Raw genomic sequence first — 25587 nt, 5'->3', positions numbered from 1 at the left:
AACTCTCAAGTTAATTTATGTAGTTAAACATGACAAATCATGTAGCTTTTAGAGAAGTGACTATCACATTTATATTTAGGGATATGACTTTTTTCTTTTCTAAAACCTTTTGCTATTTTAGTGACTTTGACAACTGAGAAGAGTGTTAATCCAGTCTTTATTTAAACTTTGGTTGTTTATTTGATCTCTTTCCTTTCTTAGACATTATACTGAATTCCATACTAGATTTTTTTTCATGAGGCAGGATGTAATCATCATAACAAAAATATATTAGAATTTCATTTTACAATCCCCGCCCTAAATAGAACTTTTATTTGAAGCTCTGTTTAGAAGTCTAAGAGCACATAAAATGAAAATCAAGCCTATGTGGAGATTACATTTCATTATTAATATGTGTGAACTTTATTATCTTGAAACAATCTAAATGTCTAAGAAATCACTTATAATATTTGTACTTTTAATTTGTAGTGTCATCCAAAATTAGAAAAAATAATGCTGTTCTTACTTTGGAGTCTAATTTCTTGATAATTTCTGCCTATGAAATGGCAAGGAAAGGAATATTGGAAGCTGCAGAAAGTCATCCTATCACATGCAGAAACAGTTCAGGTGCAATGAAATCTTACTAACTAATGGAGGAGCAAATGTAGTTAACGATAAAATCAATGTTGTGGAAGTATAGTCAAGCACATTCCTTTAACTTTTTAACTTTTCCTTTAATCATTTCACAAGATAATATCAGAAGTATAATTATATGAAAAATAATTTGATACCTTACTGCTTCTTGGAATTAGTGGTATCCTTTTAACCTTAATCTAAAAAAAATAAATCATAATTTATTTGCTATCAACTTATTTATTTTTTTGTCTCAAATATTTGTTCTACTTAAGAAGGCCACCTGTTTCAAGCAAGGAATAGTGTTGATTTCTCAAAGCACTTGACAAAAAGCTCTTTATAATTTGATCACTAGCTCTGATTTCTTGAGGACAAGTCACAAGTAGTTTAAAGTAGTCTTTAAATATAAGGAAAAGAAAATAAAGAAAAGCAAAAAGGGAAGTAAAGAAAAAGAATGAAATGAGGAGAAAAGAAATCTAGACTTGTATTATTTATCTACTACAATGATTTACTTCTTACTTCAAAAGAGTTTACCAGGTAGACAAGATAAGTCAACCTAGTGGCATAAAAGATAAAATATATAAATAAATAGTTCGAACAATAAACATTTCACAATAGGAAACTGGAAAAGCAAAGCTTAGAGTCATAATAAGCCCTTATGAAATATGTAATAATTTATTGTTCTCCAAACAAAACAACATATAAATGAGAAAAAATATTTTCCTCAAATTATTCAAAGATGTGATAATTTTTTTTCTTCAGTAACTAAAGCGTATAATTTTCACCCACATATAAAATAATGTCCTCCTCCATTTTTTAGTGGGCTTTAAAAAATATACAAATTTGGAAGTTTAGTTATTACTATAATAATGGCCAAAGATAAACATTTTAAATAATTCTCTCATATTTCTGCTTTTGGCTTCTAGATTTTTTTTTTTTTTTTTTTTTGGTCTTTACAGTTATATCTTGACTTTTAACACATTTTATTTGGAAAAGTGTGAATTTTTCATTGAAAACATGTATGTTGCCTCATTCAGTAGTGTGCTTATTTTCCTGAGGTTTTCTCATTATAGATTTAACTCTCATTCTAGTCTGTTACTTAGGAATTGGTATAACTAATGCAGTGGTCAGAAAAAGTCATGTGCATGGTACCAATTAATTAACACAACTAATATATCAAAGGACCTGATTACATATAAAGGCATTAAGTCTACAAAAGCAATTTACTCTAAAGGGCACTTCAAAAGATAAATGACAGCACCTAAAATGCTGCTTTGAATATGAATGATTAATATAAAAGAAGCCGTCTTAGCAATAATATCATGAATGTGTTGAGACGCCTGAGTGACGCCGTGGTTGAGCTGCTGCCTTTGGCTCAGGTCGTGATCCTGTGGTCCTGGGATGGAGTCCTGTATCGGGCTTCCTGCAGGGTGCCTGCTTCTCCCTCTGCCTCCCTCTCTCTGCCTGTCTTTCTGTGTCTCTTATAAATAAAAATCTTTTTTAAAAAAATCATGAATATATTAAAACAGTGCATCTCAAACATTAATGTGCATATGAACCAGTTGGAGTTAAAATGTATATACCAGGGTGGGGCATGAGTTTCTGCATTCCTAACAAGTTTTCAGGTCCTGCAGTGGCTGCTAGTTCATGGATTACATTTGAGCACCAAAAATCTAATGGATCTCCTATGGATCCACTACAAACCCCATCCTAATGAAATTAATGTAAAAATAAAACCAATCCATTATACTTAGATCGAGCACAGAATTCAAGAGATTTCATAAATATTGTATTATTTAGCAATTATTTTTAAGATAGCAAAAAAGTGACTCACAGAGTTTAAGTGACGTATCCAAAGCAACAGATAATAGTTGGAAGAGATAAATCTGAAATCCATGTCTCCTAGATGTGAATCCTTTCCATTGCATTCACCAGTTTTAAAATAATTTAGCTCTCTTCTAAGAAGCCAATGACCTTTTATTGGAAGGGGGTAGTGAAGTTACAGTCCTATTTTTACTTTGTGCGATAGTGACTTGCAGTGTTTATTTAATTCCACTATTTCTAAGAAACCCCACTATATTCAGTGTAGTTACCTGCTATGAGTAGATAAATCAAAGTTTTTTCAACAGATATGATAAATTCATTTTTGATCCTCTTATTCTTACATTGGCATCTTGATCAATCAATAAAATATTTGACACCAATTCTTTGCCCAAACCCATTTCTGCAATTGAAAATTCCTAAAGATAAATTCTAGAGGAAGTTCACAAATTCTATCACTTCATGAAGGGCCAAAATTTTACTTCTTGAGTTTGCTATTTCCCATCTAGACAACTACAGAATGGTAGTTTTTGGATAACTTTGCTGTTCTTTCAGTTCTGTTTTCAAACTTTACAAATGTTTCATTTTCTTTTTTAGAATGGTAGATTTTGTAGAATAAAACTTAAATAATTACACATGTTCATGTCGGAGTCTTGGTCATCCTTTCCCCTAGTTGTCTGTCTATAGTTCCTCTATCCTTCCCTGTCAGGATATATTGTTATAGATTTCATATTCTTTCCACAATGTACACTAAATTTTTGGTACTTTTTATATCGAGGAGGAGTCAAACTAATATGTAGTATTTGAAACCAGAATATTTTTGGGGTGTATATTTTGTCCAGTGATATAAAAACTATCTTAGCCTCTTTATTCCATTAAAGAAGACATTATACTAAGTGTAAAAAAGCTATTGTTTGTTGGCTCTTTTTCAAATATCTCTCTCTCTTAAAAATGCAGTGAACATATATAAGAAAGAACTTTGTAAAAAAAAAAAAATGATCACAGTAACCTAAATAAATACTTCACTCTACTACCAAAGTCAGGAATGACCTGATGACATTATTAGAATCAGTAGCATGGACCAGTAAAGATCGATTTCCTAGATTCACATGCTGTCAGAGCATAACTCTAGATAGAAGTTTGTTATACACATCTAAAGTACTTCCTTTTAGAACGGTGTAAATTTAGATATGGCAGGAAAGGGTGACGATGTTTAATTACACAGCTAGCTTGGACTCCATGAGCAGCTTCCTTAGGTGGTATATCTATCATGATCCTCACAGAGGTATTTGTGTCTTTGTTCTAATCAGTTCTACTTTAGCTGCTTACTACTAAATGAAATATGTATTTCTGATATGTCTCAGTTAATAAACATTTCTTTCCTTTTAGTTAAAATTTATTGTAGGCCTATAGTTGAGAATTTTATTTCTCTTATTTAGAACTTTGCCATATGTGGACCAATTTTTTTTCTCAGATCACACGATATTATAAAAGAATATCAAAGAAGAAAGCTTATAGGACTTTAAAATGTTGGCTATAAAAATAATAAAATCTTGGTTACTTTAATATAAATGTCATCTGGTATACAAATAGTGATCCATCTTAGCAGACCTGAAAATATATTAAAGTGTGATTAAAAGTAAACTGTGAACATTTGTTAATTTTTTTGAATGGCATCTCTCCCATGAACTGATTGCTCACAGTTCTGTATTGTTATGCTTGTTACGGTAACTTTGAATGGTATTACTCATGTTATCTATGGAATGCTAATTATGTTTTAAAGAGGAAACCAATTAAATGTAGTCTACACATCATTATTCTTATTTTGTGCTTTACTTTAAAAATTAATCTGTACATCATACAGGTTTTGTTAATATTACCTATAAAAACTATTTTAATACTTTCTAATAACTAAAGTGATTTTAAAATGCAATTAAAATAGATTTATTATTTTCTAAAACATTACTTCATAAGTCTCTAATTAAATGGTAAATGTACATATTTGTATTTGATTATAAAGATCATTGTTAATCCCAGCTTTCTAGGACATGAAAAAAAAAGCCAATAAACTTAATGTAGCTGGATTTCCATGGGATAAATTCAAATCTTTGGAAATTTTTCAGGATAGAATTTTAAAATAGACATTTCTTATTTTTCAGATAGATGTATTAGTATTTCTCATTTTTAGTAACATAAATTTGATTGAGTACCTGTAATAAGAGAGTAGTAATATGACAAATATTCAACATCCCTTGGTATAAGCTCTTACTAATCAGGATAAATATTAGTCTTCTCAGAACAAAGTTCAGGAGTAGATAACTTGTGGGGATCGGAATTACAACTCTGTCTATAATGTAAAATATGATTTTAGAATGTGATGGCCTATTCCTGAAGGAGACTAAAGTAAAATGAATTTTTTCATTAATTTATACGTATTATAATACCCATGAACCAACTATATGTGCATACCTGTTCATATTTTCATACTTCCTCTAGGATTTACCCATCTTGCAAAGAACTTACTATATTTAGCTCAAATTTCTTCATGTGCAGCGTTGAAATTCTTGAAGTGATGTGATTTGGTTACGTACTGATATGTATAAGAACCATATTATTTCTCATTTTCTACTCTACTGTTGGTATACTTTAGAAGCAATACAGTTGGTTCTTTACATCTAACTTGTAAATCATATTTGGTTTTGATTAGTGGTATCATTTTATTAAGACAGGTGTCTTACACTGGTGAAGACATGCATTCAATAAATACTGATGAAGGGTTGACTGTGGGTTAGGAAAAGTAATGGTAAATAGGACAGATAATGCAAATAACTAGCATAGCACATAGCAATTAGCTATGCTATAAACATAAATTTACCAGTTTATATACGGAAAATTCCATTACTATATAGTAAATAGTAAATTCACTGAATCCTATTAATTCTATGAGGTTAGCACATATTCTGGAAAGTTACTATTATTGTCTTCCCTGTTTCTAAAGAGTAAACTCACTAAGACACAGGTTGATTAACTTGACCAAGGTCACATGCCTAGTAATGATGGAGCTGGACTTTGATCCCAGTTGGTTTGGTACAAGAGTCTTACTATTAACCATTTTGCCATACTGGCTTTCTGGCTTTAAATGGACTATTTTCTGATGCCTTAGAATGTGATCGATGTAGAGACACTGGAAATTATAAATGACCCTTCACATTACACACATTCTAGATACAACCAAGTTAGACTTATTAAGTAGTGAACACAGCTCACCCATGTCCACAGCATTTAAGAGGGCGCTAGGAACTTGAATGGGTGACTTAATGAGGTAGTGAGTAATCAGGGTAGTCTAAGAGCTATGATATTTCTCTTTCTTCCTCCACCTGTCACCTCAATCAAAATGATCCCTAGAAGGGAGTTCCAGAAAGGGTATCATGCTACTCACTCTACCTTTGGATGTTCTCTAAATAGCAGAAACTCATTAGGCCACCTCTGGGCCTTCTATGCTAGAACACATTTAGAGAATTCTTGAGTAAGCTTGACATGCATCTCCATAATTTGGGGGAATATTTATGAAGAAAGCATCTGATGTGATTTTGTTGTCTGGGTCCATAGGACAGGGTACGGAGAAAGCCCTGCAATGTAAGCGCCCTGAGTCCTACAAATGGCACATGGCAAGGATGTAGCAGTTATCAGTTGACCTCGTAAAAATGCTGCACAAGCGGCCGGCCTCACACCAGCTTGACAGCATCCTATGCAAGAGGGTGTTCTGAGGGGGAAAAAGACTAACAGTAACTGACCTCTATGGAGTGTACTTCCAGAAGATGGGAAACGGAATAGAAGCATGAAGTAGGAGGTATTCACAGGAGCCTTAGAAGAACTCATAAATACAATCAACGAAAGCCCTAGCATTTGAGACGCGACACACAGAGTGCTCGGATGATAACAAAACCGGTCACAAAAGAGATTTCCCCATCTTTTCGCAAAATACGCTGGAACAAGTGGTGAGAAGGAGAGAAGAGAGAAAGAAAAAAACACCACCAGTCTGGAAGCCAAATGAGGTCATAGTCGCATTGGCAAGTGTGAGAAGCTTTGCCTTGTGAGATTTAAGTCTTAAATTAAAATGGACTGGACTTTTTAATACCAAAAGGAGTCAATTACTAAAATGAGACTAGTTCTGACGTCTGAAATGTATAGCCAAGGATTCCATCCCAGTGTGGGAAGGAGCAACAGAACAGTTTTAAGACCCTGGTTGGGAGGAAGAATAAGAGGAGAGCGGGCCATTTTTTATCTGTAACCTCCCTTGATTCCGTTGGCTTCTCCAGCTCACAATCCCACGGGGACTGATCGCCCCACAAGCTGTTTCAATATAACGCAAGGAGTGAAAAGAAGCACGTTTATGCACCCGTTTACTAGTGGGAGCGTGTCAGAGATACTGATCTCCAGACTGGACCCCTGGGTGGGACCCGGCAGAGATGCAGGCGTGGGTGTAATTAGTGTCGAGAGCAAGGGAATTCTGGAAGATTCCAGGTGACGGAGAACACGGCACCGAGGCCTCAGCTCCTGAGGGACACATCCTCCGGAGGATGTCCCGAGACGGGCGGGAAAGCCCCGCGCGCAGGACGGCCTGGCAGGCCGGCTCCGAGCCGGCTTCGGGTTCGTCTCCGCAAAGACCTTTACTAACCAGGGAGACGGTCCCCGGAGAGCTCTCCCGGGCCCGGCAGGCGCCCAAGGGCTACTGGGCGGGGGGGGGACACCAGGGGAGGGAGGTCAGGCAATAGCCCAGTGCGAATCGCACCTGCTGGATCCACCTCTCCCAGCGCAGTCCAGGATTCGGCCCCGGGGAGCCCCCTGCCCCCCCATCCAGGCCCCGAGTCCCCGGAGCACCCCCCCGTCCAGGCCCGAGCCCCGGGAGCTACCCCCCTCGTCCAGGCCCGAGCCCCGGGAGCCCCCCCCCACCCCGTCCAGGCCCGAGCCCCGGGAGCCCCACCCCGTCCAGGCCCGAGCCCTGGGAGCTGCCCCCCCGTCCAGGCCCTGAGCACCAGGAGCCCCCCACCCCGTCCAGGCCCGAGTCCCCGGAGCCCCCACCCTGTCCAGGCCCGAGCCCCGGGAGCCCCACCCCGTCCAGGCCCGAGCCCTGGGAGCTGCCCCCCCCCGTCCAGGCCCTGAGCACCAGGAGCCCCCCACCCCGTCCAGGCGCGAGCCCCGGGAACCCCCCACCCGCGTTCAGGCCTGAGCCCCAGGAGCTACCCCCCTCGTCCAGGCCCGAGCCCCGGGAGTTCCCCCCCCCCCCCCCCCCGTCCCCGCCGTCCAGGCCCTGACCTCGGGAGCCACTGCCCTCTGTGCCCGGGCCCCCGCTGCGCGCCGTGGGGCAGGCCGAGCTGTGGGCAGGCCGGGTGGGGGGGGGGGACGCTCGCGGGGACCCACGGGGCCTCCCGGGGCGCGACACCGAGGCCAGCTCAGGGCGCAGGACGGACCGTGGCGCTTGGCTCTGGTCGGCTCGTTCCCGCGGGGGAGGGCGTGTGCTGGGGCGCCCACCTCGCGGAGGAACTGGGCGCAGGGGTCCCCGAGCGGGCGTCGAAGGGGCGCCCCACACTGCGCTGAGCCTGCGGGCGCTGCTGGGTGTGCCCGCCGGGGCGGGAGGGGTCGAGGGGCGGTGGTCGGGGGGGAGGGGGGGCGGGGGCAGCCGAGGGGCCGGGGGGAGCTGGGGACTGGGGGAGCGGGGAAGCCGGGGGGGGGGCGGGGAGGCTCGGGAAGGGGGCCGGGGGATCGGGGGCCGAGGGCAGCCGAGGGGGCATGGCGGCGGGGGCCACGGGGTGCCGGAGGGGGTCCCGCAGCCCGCCCCTCTGAATGCCTGCGGCTGCTGCGTGTCCCACGGGGTCCCCGGCCGCGGCCCCGCTTGGCCCTCCTGCGGGGGGTGCAGCCGACGGCGCCCAAGGCCCGAAGCGACACTGTCCGAGCTGAGCGACAGCGCGGGCGCCTCCCCGGCCCGGCCCGTCGGTGCAGCCGGACGGCGACTCGGGGCACCTCCGGGCGCCCTGCGTCGTCCTGGGGGGTGCGGGGCGGGGGGAACTGCCGAGGAGCCCGGAGCCTCCGGGCGCTGCCCTCCCACCGCGCTCCGTGCGTCTTCAGGCGCCGTCGGGAAGCTTCTCCTCCGGGCCCGCACGCGCACCGGAGCATACTGGCCGCGGGCCCAGGGGAGCCCCCACCGCGGCTGCGGGACCCCCAATGCCTCCCGCGGCTGCACCCCCTCCCGACGGCTGCGCCCCCCCTCACGGCAGCTGCACACCCCCCCGACAGCTGTGCCCCCCTCACTGCAGCTGCGGACTCCCCCGACGGCTGCGCTCCCCCCGACAGCTGTGCCCCCCCAGGGCTGCGCCCCCCCACCGCGGCTGTGCCCCCCCGACAGCTGTGCCCCCCCCCGACGGCTGCGCCCCCCCCACCGCAGCTGCGGACCCCCGGACGGTTGCTCCCCCCTCCACAGCTGCGCCCCCCGGACGGCTGCGGACCCCTCCGACGGCTCCCCGCCCCCCACGGCTGCGGGCCTCTCCCGACAGCTCCCCCCTCCCCGACGACTGCGCTCGCCCTTCGCAGGGTCCCCAGGGCGCCGGCGGCAGGGGCAAGGGCCCTTCCCTTCCTTGCGCCTGCTCTCCTTGTGGCCTTGGGGGACTGGGGCCCGGGGGCTCCCTCAACACCACTCGCCCGCCCGACCTGGAGGCAGTGGGGTCCTGCGCTCCCTCCACACGGTGTGGGGCCGGCCTGCAGCTGGGGCGGGGGGACCTACCGAGGTTCCTGATGAGGCGCAGCTTCCCCTCCTGCCCGGGCCTGGGCCCTGCGACCCCAGGGGGCCTGGGCCCTAGCTTAGGGCCTTTTTATTTATTTTTATTTATTTTTTTAATTTTAGATTTTGATCACTTTATCTACATTTGAAGGATGTTTTAGCTCTCCCATCATTGCCATTAGCTTTCTACCTTAAGCACCCCCAAAACATCATAAAAGTGGTGTACTTGCTGTTCTAATGAATCCTCAAGCCGAACCCCCCCTTCCCAACCAAATAGTTCTCCCTGAGCTGGTTTCTTAGAGAAAATTTGAAGCCACTGTGTAAATATTATCAATCTTCAAATTGTATATACATATATATTTACAGTACACTAATACAACTTGCATTTCACGGAATCATACCGCTTTTGCATTTTCTCAAGATTATTTCTTGGTTTCCTGTTTTGTTTTAATGGAAATACAAGTGCGGTAAAAAGGACTGGATAGACCTGGGTAAATGATGTGAATTAATAAAAGCCTGTAATATGTTTACTAAGAGATGTAAACACCAGATGCTTAACTTTCTTATTTCTACATAAAATGTTCATTAATAGCTACTTTTGCGTCTATCCTCCAGACTTATGAATAAGAAGCAGTTACCTCATTTTGTTTAGCATGTAATGTTTGGCTTTTTGGGGATTTGATTCACATTATGCAAGCTTTAGGATATTATAGAAGATTTACATTGAATGAATACTCAAGGGTCTAGGCAAACCAGTATCTAGGTTGAGTTGTTACCTACCTGTTATTTAACAAGATTACACTTGAAACACGTGGGAATATTTTGAACCGTGGTTTGATATAGAAGCAGCTTCTATCCTGCTACTCCAACTTATTCAAAGCAGAATCAAGTTATATAAGGGGTGGGGAGATTTTCTGCATCCAGATAACCATTCCCACTAACTGGTGATACAGTGAACCTTCTTTCCTACACAGAATTATTGATGTGGGAAGGACAGTTCTTCGTTGTTGTATAAGAAAATTAGACTCTCAAGGCTATATGGGTATGTTGACCACATTTATAAATTTCATAGGAAAGGACTGGACCATTGCCTTTTATTCACAGGTAAAAAGAGAAGGTAAATTTTTCTACAGAGTATATATATTTTATACCAAATTATATTTTCAAAATATGCACAGATTTTTAAAATACTAACTATAGCCAGGTCATTTTATGATCACTGACCATTTTACTTTTTAAAAATATAATGATCTCATTTAAGGGTTACAATATTAACTTTTCATTCTAGCTGTCACATAATGGGAAAGTGGCTGAACAGGACATGTTTTTTTCTTGGAATACCCTAGGAAGGATCTACTAGTTCCTTTCCTAGGTGTTCTTTTATAAAGACTGATTAGGATCAGAAAGACAAGTTTCCCCTGTGATATATTTACCTACTGAAAAAAAAAAGAAGGATGAGTACCCTAGTTGTTTAAATATGATTTATCATTGATAAGGAATATTTTGTGATTCAAATTATTTGAAAAATGTTTAGATACATTTATAGAAATAGACATTTTTTTGCAAAGCCAAAATAGATCTCTAGCAACTAGGTGTGACATATGCCAAATAATTTGGCAAGTGTGGCCATGGGGCCATACAGTTTAGATCTGGGAGGTTCGTTTCTTTTGGATGATGAAAGATTCAAACTGCAAGGAGGGCATGTGGAAGAAGATGAGGATGAATTTAGAACATCACCATGTGACAATATGGATTGAGCATCCACTCCGTGTAAAGGACTCCATAGATGTTGTGAAGGAGGAGACACACACACACATAAAAGAAGATGTTGCTTTTCCCATCTTTTTTGTTTGTTTGTTTGTTTGTTTGATTTTTTTTTATTTTTGTTTTTTGTTTTTAGAGAGTGATCTAGAGCTACATTAGAATGAGGAGTAAAGGTAAAAGGAAAAAACCATCCGCAACATAATATACTTTTCTTAAGTGCCTGATGCTTTTCAGATGCAATTTTAATTATTAGAGCAAGGGCCTTTTTAAGTTTTGTAAGGAAGACCTAAGTCTAACCTTTGACTGACTCATCGTAGCATGCTTTGCACCATTCTGTATTCCCTAGACCCCTGTGATTTCAGAGATCTTGGAAGCAAATGTTGCTGTTATTTTGTTCTCCTTCACGTAAACTATGTTAACCGCACAGCGATGCATATTTATACTAGTCTGTTTCCTGCCTCACAAGTCCGCTCTGTTCTCTTTCCTCTACCCCGGCTGCTGACATACAGATGCACATGGGCACACACAGGCACACACACTAAAGAAGGATTTATGTTTGTTTGATGACTAGCTAGTAAGTATAGTCTTCGGCTATGTGAGGATCACTAAAACATTCACAGGTAGACACATTTATATAAAGAGGAGCAGCATCAAGTACAGGAAGTTAATGTTAGAAAGTAGCCATCAAATAGGATTAGCTTAGCTTCACTGGAGAGTTTTCCTTCAGATATTAAACTTTCTTTCCTCCTGTGAAGATTATTATTTTGTATTCCAAACATCCAGAGCTAACTGAACAAAATGAGCTTCTTGTCTAGACGTTGCCTAATAGACCATGGGGAAGGGGGAGGGAGGACAAGGAAAGTTTGCAGCAGAAGAAATATCTGGACAATCAGTTAAATGTGTTTTCATGATGAAATATTTTCAGAATAAAAATATTGATTGGACTCCACACGTACTTTCTGTGGAAGAGGATTGACAAAGTATATTCAAAATAGAGCACATGGGACTCAAAACTTTTTTAATGAAAATAACACATTTCTAATTTTAGAGAAACGAGTAATTTTGGCATAATTAAATAAGCAGTAGGCATGTAACATAGTGGGTTTACAGAAAATTAAAAAAAAGAAATTGATACTTTATTTTGCTATTATATATCCACTCTAAGTAGAATAAAATAGAATTTGCAAGGGATACAGAGATTCACTGAAACGAACTCCATTTTTAAATAAATATTGTTCCAAAAACCTTAATGTGATTAAAAAGATTTTGAGAACGCAACACTTGTATGTACCTCATTGGATTTTAAATTCCCATGAAAAGCCCCTTTGTTCTCCACTCCGCCCCCATCCTTTTCGACCATAACATAAACTACAACTACTCTCATATTCTATGCATAGACTTTTTTTGTGTGTCATTTATAGAAAGAAAAGTATATACTCATGAATAGACACAGCATCACACCTCTGATTTCAACACAGAATTGTGTACTAGATTAAGTGGAGGAATTTTGTTGTGGAAAACTGGTAAAAAGTGACATATAGTAGTGTGAAAAACAGAGAACCAATGTTCAAAAAATATAGTAAAGTGCAGATAAGAGAATATAACCTAAAAGGAGAGGGATAAAGGAGTGAAACAAGAAATAGTGGGTGGGCATAGGAGAGTTTGGAGAGTGGATGAAGAATTAATTGGGAGGTGATAGCAGTTGTTTCCCTCTTTCTCAGTGTGTGTGTGTGTGTGTGTGTGTAAGAAAGAGAAAATAGACTTACGGGATTGTGCTATTATCTCCATTTGGCATTTTCAAGAAAATTCATAAAGGTAATGTGACTTTATGTTGGCTACATCTGTAAATACTATATTTTGGTTTTATAAAAGATATTTTTAAAAAACAAAATCATTACTCTCTTACAAATATAAAATGAACATGTATGTGCTAAATATTTTATTTAAATTATTAATTAATTAGGGATATATTAAGATGCTATAACTGGTTCAAAGGACACTTCAAAGTACTGCATTTCTGTAGGTAATTCAGGAATGCCAAAATTAACTTCTAAATAGAGGTAAAATTGGCTTTTTTTTTCTTCATAAGAAGGAAGGGAAATCAATAGCCCCTTCCCTAGAAAGAATTCATTCGCATGTGGAAGATAATAATGTGCAATGCTGTGAATTGATGGAGACATAAGTTAGGACATCCACTAATCATTTTTGCCTCTTTCACAAAGTCTTTCATGATTTTTCCTGGTTGTATGTACCAGGTTCATATTGGTTTTAACGTTAGAATATAGAAACTATGTTTTAAAGTTGCCATATATATAGATAGATAGAGAGAGGAGAAAATAAGAGCAAAGCCAATACTGATTCAGCTACCTTTTTAAATTTTACAATAGTTGTGTGGTATAATAACTCCTCAGAGTCTGTGAGTTATCTAACTTTCCATCTAAACAAATGCTTTAATTATTATACTGAAAACTCATATTGGTAAATCTTCATGTGCACATTCTTACCACATCAACACTCTCTTCATCTTCCCAAAGGTTAAGCAAAATGTCATGCAGGTGATCTGTCTTCTGTTGTTCTTGTCCCATTAGAATGGAGATGGAAGTGACAAAAACACAATCCTGATAAAGTAAAAATAGAGAACATCAATTATAGGGATTCAGAGTGAATTTGTTTAAAGTGAAATTCTCAATTCCAAGTCCTCAGTTTCAACATATAAAAAAAAAAAAAAACACACACATTAGTTTGCATATTGATAGGGTATTGAGTTAACACTCAATAAGGCAAAATAAGAATATGAGTAATATTAGCACTTGTGTAACACATCAAGTTAAAACTATACAGTTACTTTTCTTCTATTCTAAGAAGCACTTTCACAACCTGGAACTAATTCATTTGTAAGTTAAATATGATCATTCGAAGCATTTTATAGATTCACAAGTACAATACCATAAATATATTTGTGGAGCTGGCCAGTATTTACTAATTTTCAATTTTGATGTAAGGGGCTTAAAATTTAAAATTGTAAACATTTTAATTAAAGGTAAAGGGTGACTATACCTCTAAGAAAATCAAAAGACACAATATTTTAACATTGTCTGATTCAAGACTGAGCACTGTCATTTAACATAAAAACCAGTATAAACACATACCACACCATATCATGAGAATGGGTTACCAAATTGCTTCTGGTTTGCTTCATCTGTGTTAATAACACTTTCAGTTCAAGTATGATGTATATCCCTGTTAAAGTGATGTAAACGTAGGAAGTTTAGTCTGAGAATTATTTGTGTAATTTTTCTTGTTTTGTATTTTGGTGGTACCTAGAAAATGAGATTAGTCACTTCAAAATAGTTTTGTGCCATTTCCTAGGCAATTTACTGCATGTAGATATTAAGCTTTAGTTCAAGGTTTGTACCGAATAAATCACTAAGAGTCAATAGGAACGCATTTCCAGAAAATGATTTAGTATGTTTAACAAAAACAAAAAATAATTTGAAGTGTTACTTTTAATTAGGTTTCTGGATAAGACATATTATTTAACATTCTGGCTTCAAATTATCCATGGAGAACATAAATTTTATGACTAGCTAAGAACAAATTACTATGATTTTTCCCAGCAAACACCAAGCACAGCAAGATTATACGGGAAACACAAATTTAGTAGCCTGTTAACAACAAAATATAATACCAAGGGTTTTTATACTTAGTCCTACAATGAGGGGTAAAAAAGCAATAAAATGGTGCAAGTAATAAAATAGCTGCTGTTAAACATCAAATTTAGGCTCAAAGAAACATGCAAGCATAGTAGTCATCATTAAAGTTATAACTAGACCTACAGGCTGGAGAAGTTTATAGTTTAAACTCTTTGGTTTTAAACTAGATAGATACCGGTTAAAATTATAGCTGCAGTATAATGTGGTACTTCTGAAAACACTCTCTCCTTGACCAAACTTCAGTCAGACTCTTCTGAGTCCTTTTTAAGAGTAGGCCTCATCTTGGGCCTTGCTGCCAAACCTTACTAGCCTAATTGCTCCAAGAATTATGCTAAGATATACCTTTAATATCTGATCATCTTGGCCTGCTTACACCATGAATCCTGTTAAGTAGGTTTAGCAAAAATCTCCCCCACCCTTAATGTCATGTCATAATTTCCATCCACTGATACCTTGTACTGAGTCTGTTCATTACCTATTATTCTCCATTTGTCCTTATATTTAAAGTTGAGCTAGAATTCTCTCTTCTGTTGAGATAATCTTGACACCTCAATAGCAGTGGCCTTTAATAAAGTCTTCCTTTCTCCTGTCTTAATGTTCAAATTTTATGTAAATGCATGACTTTAAAATTGTAAAGACAATTTTCTTTTCATGCTTATTTTATGAGATAACTGTATCAGTATTTGGTGGAGGTTATTTTACATGTTTTTTCTTGGAATATTTGTTTTAAAGCATTAATTGAAATCTTCAAAATACCATTGTTTTCTCTCCATAACTGAGTTACAAATGTGTTCACATTTTATATAGCATTTACTATATATATATATATATATATATATATATATATATATATATACATAATATATAGAGGGACAGTAATTGTGTTGGTAAAACTAAACAAGCACAAGGTGATGCTATAAAGAATATAGTAGAATATATTCTATATAAAATATAGAATCCAAGCAATGCACAAAATCATTAAATGCGAAGATTCCTGACAGCTTATGTGTGTGTTTGGTGGTGGTGGTGGTGGTGGTGGTAAGGAAAAGATTGGGTAGCATTCATATTTTATTTTGTTTTAATTTGATTTTTATTTTTTTAAGTCACTTTTATAATAAAAATAATGCTTTTATAATAAAAGCTTAGTGCTTAGTATGTATTTGATCAATAATTGCTGCAATAATGATGATAGGGTTGATACTTATTGCCTGACCCATTGTGTCCTATCTCTAGAAAAGGCTCTTCGGTTGTGTGATAATAAGGTTGAACAAAATTAATTGGTTTTCTTCCACTCGTTTGAAGCTTAAATGAAGATATTGTGCTATTTCTTTTCTGGCACCACTTTTGAACTAGTCTCTAGCCTCTCTTTTGTTTTCATTCGAATGCTATATATTTTGAGTCTACAGTCTTAGTGAAGTCATCACTGTGTTACATTGTACCTCGTACAATTTACTTTTGTCTCTGGGATAACTTAAGTTGACCGTACATGTATATGTTTTTCAACCAACTTTAGCTGACCTCACTTTCATAATTTCTAATTTGATGACATTTTACCCCTTTCAATAATCCTGACTTTACTTATCTTAGCTCTAGATTGACCACCCAGAAATATAACCAAACTCTGGACTTCATCAGCACATCCATGTCCAACAACTCAAACTTTGTACTTGGCTTGTATAATCAAAACTTCCTGTCTTGTTTTCTCTCTCATTTCCCCACACCCACTAAATGTCTTCTGTAAGTTGACTGAGGGCTAATTGCTCAGTTTCTCTTTTTAACTCTCTCCTTTCTTTTAAATATGTATGTTGACTTCCTATGCATCTTTCTTCAGTAATTCAAGAAACGTTTTCATATTCCTGGATTCTCTAGTACTGATGTAGTTACTTCTGCTGACTAGATTCATGCGGGATATCATGGGTGAACCATCTAGGGTTCCCTTGTTGATGCCTGCATTCTAAGTTTCATTCTCTAGCTTTCTATTAGATATATGACCCCAAATATCTACTGGATAATTTTGCTTTTTGTTTAAGTTAGTTTTCTTTTTACAAAATTTCTTTGCCACTATGAATTCTGATAAATGCAACTGATAAAACCCAAGGGCCCAATAAACAGCTTAGCTTGGCCAGAGCACAGGGCATATATGTGCCAGTAGGGAAGATAAGATTTGAAAAGAGGTTTGGGAGCTCTCTAAACTAATCTTTTATTTATGTCAGTGATTCTTAAATTGGAGTTCAAAATTACTCAAAGAATCTGTGGATAGATATGTATTTAATAGAATTGATTTTCTTGGGAGACAACCAAAGATAACATTCAGTGAATAAATACAGCTCAAAGTCCAGAATCTCAAGTTGAAAAGCAGCATTCACTTTGCTAGGAATCTGTGTGGCTCCTTTTGGCCTCAAAACCTAAGAAATGAGAGGATAGGTTATCTGTCCTATACACACGCAATATGCTATAGTAGAACAGGGGCAGGAAAACACCCACACAAAAATAGTCCCACTTGAAAGGGAAGAATGGAAGTCAAAAAAAGCAGTCAATAGTTTATAGCTATTCTGAGATTACGCTGAAGGCTTCTTACCATTGAGGTCAAGAGGTTCCTTAAATAAGATATGATTCTCCTGGCAGAGCTTTTATTCATCTTCTTTATTTTCCACTATCCTCTTGATCAGGTCTATACTTTTTTCTAGCTCACATCCTGCACATTGATGCTTGGGGATCCATAGGTTACTTTGATTCTCCGAGTCACACACTTTTCCAACTCAGGTTCAGGGCTTTTTTGGCAGTTAATATCCTTTTCAGTTTCTTTGCATCTGGTCTATTTTTGTGGCAGGACCATCTATTTGCTAATTAAAACTGAAGACTCCTATACTCAATCATAATCCAAGAGGTAAGGTAGGAGTCAGGGTCTGGGAATATGCATTTTAGCAAACCTGTTAAATAATTTTGGTTCTTTGTAAGTTTTGGGAGCTATACTGAAGGTGGTTCTTTGAGGTATGGGGCCTATTTGAGTTGTTCATAGGTAAAAAGATAGGGGTTAGGAGTCTGAACTAGGGTGATGATAGAGCAGTTTGACAAAAATGGATTCCAGAAACATTATAGAAGTAGAATCCACAATTTTTTTTTAAAAATATTTTATTTATTTATTCATGAGAGACACAGAGAGAGGCAGAGACATAGGGAGAGGGAAAAGCAGGCTTCTCACAGGATGTGGGACTCAATCCCAGGACCCCAGGATCACACCCTGAGCCAAGGGCAGATGCCAAACCGCTGAGCCACCCAGGAGTCCCAGAATCCACAAAAAATTGACACATTATGTAGGAGATGTCAAAAAAAAAATCAGGATGAACTTTCAAGTATTGCGTGTAAGAGTATACAGATAGAGGTCCTCGTCAAGGTAAAGTTACAAAAGAAAGTTTCTTGTTGATTTGGAGGTATCTGTGGAACATGGGCAGGGAAGGAGTGTTAACTGATGGTCATCAAAATGAGAATGTAAAAGAAAAAAGTGGAATTTATAGTCTTTGGGAAGAAAGACTATAAATTGTTCTGTTCTGGTACTATGCAACTAAGGTCTGATTAGCATGCTGCATTTTCCTGATGTCCTATGTGAAACACAAACTCATTGTAGTCTTTTATGCATTGGAAAGTGACAAATGGTCCTTTTCTTTTAAATTACGAGATATCCTTGAAAGTGAGATGTTCTTTTTTTTTTTTTTTTTTTTGAAGATTTTATTTATTTATTCAGGAGAGACACACACACACACAGAGGCAGAGACACAGGCAGAGGGAGCAGCAGGCTCCATGCAGGGAGCCCCACGTGGGACTTGATCCCGGGTGTCCAGGCACTCAAACCGCTGGGCCACCCAGGCTGCCCGATCTTTTAAAAAAGATTTTATTTATTTATTCATGAGAGATGCACACACAGAGAGAGGTAGAAACACAGGCAGAGGGAGAAGCAGGCTCCATGCAGGGAGCCCGACATGGGACTCAATTCCGGGTCTCCAGGATCAGGCCCTGAAATGAGGGCAGATGCTCAACCGCTGAAAGTGAGATATTCTATGATATATCTGTAATACAAGAAAAAGGGACTTCTGCTTGACAAATTAGTTTTAAGCCTTAAATTATCCATTAACAACAACCCAAAATGTTATGGACACTCAAGGCATATAATTCTGTCTTCTACCTTGTCTGAGACCTTGAAAACATTATCACTTTCAGCACTTGATGTTAGTGTACATAAAATAAAACTAGGAATCTGTTCAAGGAAAAAATAAATGTGCCCATGCCATAGGAAGATAGAGCCAAAGTGTCCCTGGAGGCTCCCAAATGACTCTGGAAATTCTAGCAGGGTTCTCTGGGGAAGTATCAATGTGTCCGTGTGTTTTCAAGGAGCACCAGATCAGCTTTCATTCCCTAGGTGGGATCCCTTGGCCTGGCCAGAATTGTGTGGCTTGTTATCAGCTCCACTGCTTTGTTGTCCTTTCTGCCATTCCACCTACCGTGGCTGTGCTTCAAGACAACCTCCAATTTTATAAGACACCTGCACTCTCATTCTAGGTAAGAGCTTAAAAAATCAATGAAAAACATATTTCAGTAAATTTTTGTCTGCAGAAAAATATACATTTAGAAACATTTTCAAAGGTATTATTCTTACTTTTCTTCTTACATCTGTTTCTATTATACATTAGGCAATTATGAGTTTTTCATTCCCTACAGTTTTTTGTATGTTAAATAGAAAATAATTTATATAGAGAGAGTGTATTTCTTAGTATAAAACAAGCTGTACCTAGGGTTGTCTGTTTTTTTTTTTTGTTTTTTTTTTAATGTCTGTGTGACAGTAGAATGAAAGAGAGGCAGGTATTTATTTACATTTTTAAAACCTTAAGATCCACTTAAATCTCTTCTTTATATTAGAGGCCCTGAAACCTGATCTTGTAGTTAAGATTTATGAGATATCTCTCAGTTTCTGGCTCTGACATTCTCCAAAAGGAGGGAGAGAATATCCTGTTTTTACAACACATTAAGAGCAAATAACTTGAAGCTATATTGAATGATCTGTAATCAGTAGAATAGTGATGTGATTAAAAATGATAAATCAGTGGAAAAATTCTTCAGAGGAGTAGTAGTAATTGTCTTCTTGGGAATTATTTGATATGAATAATCTCAGTTTTCCAATATTATAGGTATTTGCCTTAAACACAGGTCTCATTAATCTCCTGAGAATAAAATGATACATTTTGAGACAGAAAAGTCTTCTTTGTTGGTATAATACATGTATCTTTACTTTATCCAAATAAAGTGCAGAATATTTTAAAACTATTTGGAGAAATATGGGTGACTTCGTTGGTTAAGCGTCTGACTCTTGGCTTTGGTTCAGGTCATGATCTCATGAGTTCTCAACTAGGGTAATATCATAGAACTGCTTTTCTCCCAACTTTAGACATGTGGGGGCGGTTTTGGTTGTCAATAATTGAGAGATATATCTAACATTTAGTAGGTAAGGGTCATGAGGAATAAACATCTCACAATACAGAGAGATTTCCATACAACAAAGGACTATCCTGTCCACAATGCCATCAATAATCCTTTGGAGTAATAATAAAAACCAGCTCAAAACCAGAAAGCCAAAAAACAAAAAACAAAAACAAAAAAACAAAAACAAAACAAACAAACAAAAAAACCAGAAAGCCCTGCCCAAAACTTAAATATTTGCACTAGTGTCACGCACTATCATTGTGATCTTACTCATTGAGAATTATTTTATGCAATATTTTTAAATTTCGGGTCTGATAAATTCATTATTGGGTCATGAAATCAATGTAAAAGATTTCACGTGAAATCAATGTATCTTTTACATTGAGACTTGTTTAAATAGACAATATCAGTTTGTACTGCATATAGTTTGGGTATTATTACATGAATCTTTTGTTTCAATTATATATTTAGGTATAAATGTCTGTGCATACTGGATTGCCATGAAAAATTACTGTTTGCTGAGAGTAAGCATTAAAACAAAACAAAACAAGAAATTTTAAAAAATCACTTAATCTATATAGTTGGCTTTTTTATTTCACACTATACAACTTTACTTGGAGATATTAGATAAATCAGCCCCAGCTCAGTGAATCAGGTACCAATTATCATTGCAAGATATAAATTTAAGCCAAAATATCAACCTGACATTATTGAGAACTAGCTTTAGTGAGGAGATAACACTACATCAACAACTAAAGAACAGTGAGGGCAGCCCTGGTGGCTCAGTGGTTTAGCGTGGCCTTCAGCTCAGGGCGTGATCCTGGAGACCCGGGATCGAGTCCCACATCAGGGTCCCTGTGTGGGGCCTGCTTCTCCCTCTGCCTCTGTCTCTCTGTCTCCTCTCTGTGTATTCTCATGAATAAATAAATAAAATCTTAAAAAAAAAGAATAGTGAAAGTAGAAATATATATTATATATTATATATTTCAGGTCCAAGAATTCTAAAAAAAAGAAAGATCAATATAGACTTGAATAGTCAGAATTTTGAAGTAGATGTCAGACGAATTATATTTTCAGAAAGTGTGGCATTTGAAATGAACAGGAGTAGGATGATGGAATTTCTCCTTTGTTGAGAGACTAAGTGGAAGATTGTGAGTGTATAGTTTATTTGAAAAATTATCTTGCCTATCTTGTTTTTTAAAACCAATTATCTTTGAATTTTTAAAACTTCCAAGTTCATACATAAATAAGTTAAAAAATAATTGGAAGCTAATACTCCAGTGACTTTTAGTGGAACTAGAATCTGAAATAGCAAGTGATGTAAATTCTCCAAATAATGTGACAGAGGTGACCTAGTGTATATGCCAAATATAAATCTCCAACATTTTTCAATAAATAGTCTGTGAGCTTTGACATAACATTAGCATAATATTTCAAGCTTGGTATGTTTGCAAATATTTGTGGAATAAATAGAAGAATGAATGAAATGGGCCACAGAAATTAAATAATTCTTCAGTGTATTATATTCTTTATGTGACAATAAACTCGTTAGAACTCCATTAGTGTAATAAACAATGAAACATGGATTACTATTTCCTTTATTATCTTCTTAAAATATATGAACTTTTTATTTGTTGGTCAATGGTTATTTCATTTGTGTTTAAACAAGTCCATGTGGTGTTTTCTGAAACAAGTTTATTTTCATGAGTGAAGTGAAGCCATGAGTAGCATTTACTATAACTATTTCACAATGTATTAATCTTTGTGTATATAATGCCAGTAATATTTCAGTTTATATGCATTGTTATTTATGAAACAATATTCTGGAAGGGCATATATGTATCAACTGTCAGAATTCCTACATCATGAGACAGTTACAAATATAAACTCTTCTCTGCAAGACTCTTGCTTCCATAATCCACATGCAATCACTTTAGAGCCAACAGCCGAATTACATTCTAGTTTTTGTGGTTTAAAAAAAAATAGAAAGAAAATGAGCTAAGTCTTTAATTATAAGTCTGTGATATATCTGTGGAGCTGAAGAAATATGTGTCTTTGCATGTAATGATTAATGAAAAAATTGATCATCGTGATGGCTATTTCCATATATAATTTGTAGGCTTACAAAATTATCATTTTAAGAAATAGCTATTTGTTATGCTTGGACATACTGAGAATTATATTTATTCTAGTTAGATTTATATTAGGATATTTATTTTCCAAATAATATATTTTATATCACAAAAGATGCCTCAAATAAAAATTTATATATATTTTAGAATTGTATGGCAATAGTGTGATTTTGCTCACTCATTTTACGTGTTTCTTTTGGAGAAGCAAAAACATAAGACTGTTATTCTGATTTTTACATTGAATTTTTGCTGTTTTTCTCTTATTTAAAATCTATTATAGAAATTATATTTCTAGAACTGTAAATGGATGTAAATCCCTCACATGCCAGATTCATTCATACAAGCTTGATATATATGCATGTTCATTAATCTTCCAGAAGTGTTCATTTGTTGAGGAACAGGATTCCATGCCCACAGGTGTGTGCATGTTTTTCATGCATATCCAGATCTCCCTTTATAAAAGTCTAGGTGGTTATATTTGTATCACATCAACTATTTCCTGGCCAAAGCTAATTGGGTCAGGATGAGCACCTGACTTGAAGAAACTCATTCAATTAAAGGTGAAAGGAATAATCTGTTTCTTTGTTAAGAATTTTAAATAAAGGGATGCCTACGTGGCTCCGTGGCTCCACAGTTGAGCATCTGCCTTCAGCTCACAGTGTGATCTTGGAGTTCCAGGTTCAAGTCCCACATCAGGCTCCCTACAGGGAGCCTGCTTCTCCCTCTGTCTATATCTCTGCCTCTCTCTCTGTGTGTGTGTCTCTCATGAATAAATAAATAAATAAGATCTTATGAAAAAAAAAGAATTTTAAATAAGTTGGCAGTGGACTTTGAAGTTAAATGGTCATGAACATCATTTGGTGTTAGGACAGAAGAAAACCAGGGCCTACCTGAATTATAGGGATGCAAAACTGAATTAGATAGGAAAACTATACTGTTGATCAGTAAATAGTATTAACAGGCTGAAGCATCAGAAATCAAAAGCTGTATAAACCAGAAGAGAGAATGAAGAAATGTGTTGTTTCCCATACATCGTGCATACCACATGACCGCACTTTCTGCAGTTTGACTTCAAAGTTGTATTCTTTAATACCTTTCTATTATTGTTCTGGGTAGGTTTCAGTTCTTTGTAACGAAAGAGCTTTGATACTCAGTATGGATAGTAAACCATCTTGCTACCCAATATTTTCACTGCAATGAAGGACAAGGGATCTATATGTAGATTGCAGATCGTATACTCACTGGTTATAACTATTTGTGTGTATAGAAGAGTAATACATTCTGAAGATTTTCACAAAACAGCTGCATTCCTTGATTGCAATGGGATATAATAACCTCCAATTTGTAAGAAATTACATTCACAGTATTTAGATAGTTGTGAAATAACCTGATGCGCAGATTCCTCAGAATAAATTAGGAATAAAAGTGCTTATTTCAACAATTCTATGGCTGAATGTGTGTGGTCCCCTGCCCCCATTTCCTATGTTAAAAAACTAATGCCGGATGGTGATATTACTGGGAGATGGGAGATGACTGGTCATAAAGGCCGAATGCTCATGGCTGGGATAGAAACCTCCCACTCAGCAGCATTAACTTCTCTCCTGGAAGATGAGATTATAAATGCAAAGTAGAATTATTTTATTTCATTTTATTTTATTTTATTTTATTTTATTTTATTATTATTATTTTTTACCCATTCCCTAACCCAACTGCTTCGACTTCAATTGATTTTCTCTTTATCTCTTAAATTCCTCCTCTCTCTTTCTACCTATGCCTTGCAGAAAGGATTTTACTGGAAGAGATTTTTTAAGTTCTGAGATGAAAGAAGCCTTTTCCCTTGAATTCATTTGATACAATATCTCTTCAGAAGCAAATGCTGAGATTGCTAATTGCAGAATTAGGTCATTGATGGGAGAGGGGAACTTGATAAATTTAAGGCATTAAAAAAAAAGACATTTTCAGGCAGAGTACATATGGACTTCATATTTATCCTTTCTCTTACTGAGAGTAATAAAAGCTGATACCTTTGTACCATTTATGGTAAATGTAATGGTATATAATATTTAAATTTCACAAAACTCACGACAACTGGTTATAGTAGGTGACATTTTTATCTCAATTTTACCACCAAGGAAACTTCAAAACTGTGACTTCAAGAAATTAAATAATATTTTGGTAATGTTATTCAATTAATAAGTGATGAAGACCTAATTACAAACCTCAGTTCTTCTCATCCAATAATACTGTCATCCTTTTAGAAAAATACTTCATAATATAATGAGTACCACATACATTTTTAAAAATTCTGTATAAAATAACATTGATCTCATCTGATCAGTACAAAATATATGGAAAGAGCAATTTTTTTATTATCAATAGAAGGAAATTCTGAAGTTGTACTTTCAGATTAAAAAAAAGAAGAAATATGCTTTGCACTCCAAGATGGAGCAACTAGTCACATGACTATGTAAATGTAAATTAATTAAAATAAAATTTAATTGTCTTCACTCTCACCAGGCACATCTCAAGTGTTCTATAGCCACTGTGACTGGTGGTTACCAATTTAGACAGATGAAGGACATTTCCTTCAAAGTGGAAAGTTCTCTCTGAAAGTACTGGGCTATGATCTTAGCATTATAATTTAGAGCAAAGCCTGAGGACCAAATTAGTCTTCCAACTGTTTTTATAAGTACAGTTTTATTGGAATATAGCAACATTCATGTGTTTGCATGTTGTTAATGACTTTCTCCTCATTGAAATAGCAGAGTTGAATAGTTGGGCGAGAGACAGTATGGATCCTAAAATCTATTTCTTATGTTACTGTTTAAGGAAAAGGTTTGTCAGACTTTGACCTAAAACCTCTCTTTTAAGCTCCCAATAATTAGCATGATTTTCTGGCTAAATTACTATTATTACATAAGTATTTATAATCCTTTGCCCTCTTCACTGTCCTCTTCCTTCTTCCTCCTCTCTTCTTTCCTTGATATTATTTCAACCACATATTCTTTTACTTGAATTGGAAAGCTTGAAAATCTCTTCAGGAATTTCTTATTAACTTGATAATGAAAATATTTCTTGGACCTAGATTCCCACATACTTCTATATGTTTTCAGCCACCATGACATTGAAGTAAAAATAAAATGGTGTTTTTAATAAAAGTCACGAAAAATATCATTATCCTGACGTCTGGATATGGGATGTGGAAATGAAGTAATCTTTCAGTTTTATGGGCCTAAATAGAGAAGAAGGTTCCCTAGTGTTAGAGTCTTATCCATCTCTCTTTTTGTTTATATCTTTG

The 25587-nt window shown here is 37.7% G+C and overlaps 1 long non-coding RNA gene across 1 annotated transcript in view; it reads right to left on the bottom strand.

Moving 5' to 3' along the window:
• Positions 1–13083: 13083 nt before the first annotated feature.
• Positions 13084–25587, bottom strand: part of LOC140613512 (uncharacterized) — a 36685-nt gene continuing 24181 nt past the window's right edge. Inside the window, exon 2 of the long non-coding RNA XR_012014510.1 lies at positions 13084–13590. This is a non-coding gene — a long non-coding RNA (uncharacterized lncRNA). The remainder of the gene's footprint in view (positions 13591–25587) is intronic.

This window comes from Canis lupus, chromosome 21 (genome assembly GCF_048164855.1).
Source record: "Canis lupus baileyi chromosome 21, mCanLup2.hap1, whole genome shotgun sequence".
Classification (NCBI taxonomy): Eukaryota; Metazoa; Chordata; class Mammalia; order Carnivora; family Canidae; genus Canis; species Canis lupus.
The sequence above is the reverse complement of the archived record's forward strand: the minus strand, read 5'-3'. Positions and strand labels throughout refer to the sequence as shown.